At 43.2% G+C, this 5,355-nt stretch overlaps 1 pseudogene; it reads left to right on the top strand.

Annotated features, from left to right (window-relative positions):
- The first annotated feature begins 1,435 nt into the window (after positions 1–1,435).
- On the top strand, positions 1,436–1,870 carry LOC102501131 (40S ribosomal protein S20 pseudogene; annotated as a pseudogene).
- The last annotated feature ends 3,485 nt before the right edge of the window (positions 1,871–5,355 follow it).

Here is a 5,355-nt window from a genome sequence, read left to right as displayed (position 1 = left end):
CAGAAAGACAGAGAGAGACAGAAAGACAGAAAGCGAGAAATTACCCCCCAAGGGGGGATGGCCTCACGGCAATCCCTTTCCCTCTCAGGATCTTGGGCACGCATGCACACACACCATCATGAGTTTAAGCCACTGGATCCAGGACTTGAACCGCTGTCAACTACATGGGAGTCCAGTGACATAGCTATTACCCCAACTGCTGGTCCCATCTTCCCCTCTCTCTTTCTTTCTCTGTGTCTCTCGGGGGAGCACACACACCCTTTGGTAATTGAAAAAAATTATTTAAATCTTTTGGTAGAATGAACACCTTCTAGCCTTAGGTCAGGAAAGATTTTACTAAAAAAGCAATGGAAAAAACATTAGCTATCAAAAGGAAAACATTAGGGGCTGGCAGATGGCATGGTGGTTAAGAGCACTGGACTCCCACATGACTGACCATGGTTTGATTCCTGGACCTGGCAGCTTGCGTTCTTACTTTCCCTCTCTATCCCTCTTTCTCTCTCTGGTCAAATTAAAATAGATAAAATAAATTTTAAAAATTAAGTTAAATAAAATAATTCTAAAAAAAGAAAAATGTTGTAAGTTTGGTTTTTTAAAGAATTATTTTTATTGTATTTATTCATTCATTTATCTTAATATGAATGAATAAAGAAAGAGAGACAGAGAAAGAGAGAGGGAGGGAAAAAAGTGAGAAAGCAAGCCACCAGGCCCAGGACTCAAACCATGATTGGCCATGTGGAAGTGTCTAGCGCCTTAAGCACCACACCACCTACTGGTCCCCCCAAATTTTATAAGTTTGACCATACAAAATTAAGAACCTTTGTTCACCAAAGGACACCAAGTACATCCAACAAGCTGGAGGTCTAATAGCACCATATATCAAGTTCCAGTTATAAAGGTCCAGTGTTTAAAACCATCTGCTGTTGGTTCGGGTATAACCCAAAAGTCCAAGGAATAAAATAGAATCCACACTCCTTGGCTCATGGCCCCAAAGGTAGTGTGAACATAAAGTTTACCCAGAGGAGAGATTGCTCTGCTAAATTAGAGGGAAAAAAAGGGTGTTTGCTCACAGTATGCTTATTGGTTACTCCCTGTTGTCTCTGTGTCTGACCATCACAAAAATATTCTTTTTCACGATAGAAACTTGTACTAGACCCCTTTAGAGTTGGCCACAAACTTGCTGACACAAGAACTATACGTTACCCTACTGTCAATAAACTGTTCCAGAAAATTTCTAATGGACTTTTACCCAATCCTACCCCTTCTGCCATCTCCCCTTGACCTTCCTCTCTTACTTGTGAGCAATCTGCACTCTTCCCAAACAACTGAAACATTTCACATCTTTAAAAATATATATTACCCCTCTTTGTGGAATAAGTAGACACAGGTGGCGCTGAGCTCCAGGGGCCCGCTCTGCTCCTAACTCACCGCTATTCACTCTCGCTGAGGAATAGGTCGGTCAGGAAGCCACGCCGCAGCCATGGCTTTTAAAGATACTGGAAAAACACCCGTGGATCCAGAGGTGGCCATTCACCAAATTAGAATGACTTTAACCAGCTGCAATGTAAAGTCCCAGGAGAAAGTGTGTGCTGACTTAATCAGAGGTGCAAAGGAAAAGAATCTCAAGGTGAAAGGACCAGTTCGGATGCCTACCAAGACTTTGAGACCTATAAGAAAAATACCTTGTGGTGAAGGTTCTAAGACTTGGGATAGTTTCCAGATGAGAATCCACAAGCGACTCATTGATTTGCACAGTCCTCCTGAGATGGTTAAACAGATTACTTCCATCAGTATCGAACCAGGAGTTGAGGTTGAAGTCACCATTGCAGATGCCTAAGTCAACTATTTTAATAAATTGATTATCATCTGTGAAAAAAAATACATTGTCAAAGGATGCATGCACTCATCAGAGACAGAGACACAGAGAGGGAAAGGGAGAAAGCACCCCCTCCAGTGGAATGTGGTTACACTACAAACCCTTCTCTTCCATTTCTCCATCCTATGAGGATTTGTGGCACACATGCACATACACCCTTTGTGTTTCAAGCTATAAGGACCAGGACTGGAACCACGACTGGCCATGTGGGATTCTCATGGCCATGGAACTGGCCTAGTGTTTCTGTTTTTCAATTTTTTTTTGGAGGGGGGGAGAGGTTTTTGTTTGTTTGTTTGTTTTTGTTTTTGCTACAAGGTGCGTGCGTTCACCAGACAGACAGAGACAGAAAGCAAGAAATTACCCCCCAGGGGGGATGGCCACACTGCAATCCCTTCTCCTCTATTCTCCTCTCAGGATCTTGGGCACACACGCACACGTGTCTGGTGTGAATTTTAAGCCACTGGGTCCGGGACACGAACAGTGGTCAGCTACATGGGAGTCCAGCGACATAGCCATTACGCTAACTGCTGGTCCCGATTTTTTTTTTTTTAAGACAGACTTTTGCTACAGGGTGTGTGCACTCGCCCAAGAGACAGAAAGCGAGAAATCACACACACCTCTGTGTGGGGGCGGTGTGTGTGTGTGGGAGAGATCACCATGCTGCATTCCCTTCTCTCCCATTTTCATTCTCCTCTCTGGACCTTGGGCACACATGCCCACCACGAGTTTTAAGACCCTGGGTCTGGGACCTGAACAGAAGTCGGCTATGTGGGAGCCCAGTGATGTAATCATTATGCCATCTGCTGGTCCCCAAGATTTTTCTTTATTCATGATAAAATGTGTGTGTGTGTGCACATGGGGTGGGGGAGAGAGAGAGAGATGAGCACCCTCTACAGGATCTGGTCAGACCATAATCCCCTTCCTCCAGCCCTCCAGTCCTCCAGCCCATTGGATCTTGGACATGCATGTAATTCCTGGTGTGTTTCAGGCTGACCTGACTAAAGATTTGAACATGGACACTAAGTACATCCAAAACTATCCTGAAGAAAAATTAGCTGGCAGTCTGACAGCACTATATATTAAGCCCAGTTGTAAAGCTACCACTTAGTTGCCATGTGGGATCAGGCTTCTTGTGAGCAGTGCATTGTCGTTGCACCACAGAGATGACCCGTTTTTTTGTTTTTGTTTAAAAGAAGCTTGTCTGGGAGCCGGTAGGTAGTGTGGCGGTTAAGATGCTGGACTTCCATATGGTCAACCACTGTTTGAGTCCTGAAACTGGTAGCTTGCTTTCTCACTTTCCCTCTCTCTCTCTCTCTGATCAAATTAAAAATTAATGGGGACCAGCAGGTGGCATGGTGGTTAAGACGCTGGATACTCCCACATGGCCGATCACGGTTCAAGTCCTGGACCAGGTGGCTTGCTTTCTCACATCCTCTTTCTCTCTCTGTATCTCTCTCTGGTCAAATTAAAATAAATGAATGAATTAATAAAAATAAACAATTTTGAAAAAATAAAAAAGTAATAATAACAATAAATATTAAATTAAAAAATACTTCTTATGTAAGAAAAAAAGCTTGTTTGGCTGAGCCAAACTGGTGTGGTTGTGGCTTAATGCTTTTCAATGCTGGTGGCCACATGGAAGATCAGGGTTTCTCAAGCCTCTGGATTAAGTCACAAAATACTCTCACCAAAGAAAGAGATTAAATCATTAAAATCAATAACTTTTTTTTTAAAGAATTCTTTTATTTAGCTTTATTTATTTTAATTCAACCAGAGAGGGACAGAGAGAGAGAGAGCAAGAGTGAGAGCGAGAGAGAGAGAGAGAGAGAGAAAGCAAGCTGCCAGGTTCAGGACTTGAACCGGAGTTAGCCACATGGGAGTCCAGCACCATTAACCACTATACCACCCACTGGCCCCAAGAATTTCTTTTTTTCAAAAGATATTATTGGACCAGCCCTGTGGCCTGCTGGTGAAGGGAGTTGGATCCCACATGGCCAACCACACAGTTCAAATCCCAGCCCTAGTAGCTTGAAAAACGTGTCCAGTACATATGCGTGTGTGCCCCAAATCCTGACAGGATGGAGAAATAGAGGAGGGACTGCAGCATGACCACGCCCCATTGAGGAGTGCTTGTTCCTCTTCCTCTCTCTCTGAGTGCACCCACTTTCTGGCAAATAACTTGAACAAACGAGCAAAAAAGACGTCATCAGCAGTCCACTGACTGGGAGAGCATACTCAAAATATCTGACTAAGGACCCATATTCAGAATATACCAAAAACTGCTATAAATCAGTAAGAAAAGGACAAATGACCCAACAGAGCAATGGTCAAAGAACTAGACTTACACAGCACTTCACACAGGAGGAGGTCCACACGGTCAAAGCCGTATGAAAACTTTCCTCAAAGTCCTCAGTCATAAAAGAAATACAAAATGAAACCATAACTCATCCCTTGCTCTCCAGGATGATTAAAATCACAATCACAAAGCCAAGTGTTGGTGGAGATATGGAATGACTAAAGAGCTTCTACTCTGCAGGTGGTAGGGTGAGCTGGAAAAATCACTTTGGAAAACCATTTGACAGTACCTATTTAAGCAAAACTTCCACCCTTCTAGAAGGCATGTGTATGTTTAACAAAAACCATGTTGTTCCTAACTAATGTTATTCTTCTTTTTCCCTTTCTTTAGGTTTTTGCCATAGGGCACATAGAGACAGATAAAGGAAAAGTGAGAATTCACCCCACAGGGGGGATGACCTTGCTGCAATCCCTTCTAAATGCAATCCCTTCTTGCATTTTCCTCTCTGAATTTTGGACATGCACATACACCCGGCATGATTTTCAAGCAGCCTAGTCTGGGATTCAAACTGAGGTCAACCCTCTGGGAATCCAATGCTTTTACCACCACACCACCTGCTGGCCCCACCAATGTTATTCTTAACTGTCAAAAAATGAAGATCCATCAATCATAGTACTGAAAAACAAATGGTGGTGTATCCATACAACGGGATGCTGCGTAGCAATGAAAAATAGCAAATACTTTACATACAACAACATAGATGAATTTGACAAATTTAGTGTTTTGGGTTTGTTTGTTTTTTTAGAGATTTTTGCTATAGGGTATGTGTGGTCGCTAGAGATGCAGGGAGAGACAGAAAGCGAGATATCACGCCCCCGCTCGGGAGGAATGGCCATGCTGCAATACCTTCTTCTCCATTCTCCTCTTGGAATTTTGGGCACATATGTGCACACACACACAAGCACGGCTTGAGTTTCAAGCTTTCAGGTCCAGGACGCCAACTGCGGTTGGTGATGTGGAAGTCCAGTGACAATCATTGCGCCATCTGCTGGCCCCGACAAACTTGGTGTTAAATGAAAGAAACCAGAGAAAATATATACTGTTCAATTCCATCTGTATAAAGTGAAAACAACTGGCAGAAGTGATGTTTGATGGTAGGTCAGAATACCGGTTATCTTTGAGA

The sequence above is a fragment of the Tupaia chinensis genome, unplaced genomic scaffold (assembly GCF_000334495.1).
Source record: "Tupaia chinensis unplaced genomic scaffold, TupChi_1.0 Scaffold000360_1, whole genome shotgun sequence".
Lineage (NCBI taxonomy): Eukaryota > Metazoa > Chordata > Mammalia > Scandentia > Tupaiidae > Tupaia > Tupaia belangeri.
This window is presented reverse-complemented; position numbering and strand designations above follow the sequence as displayed.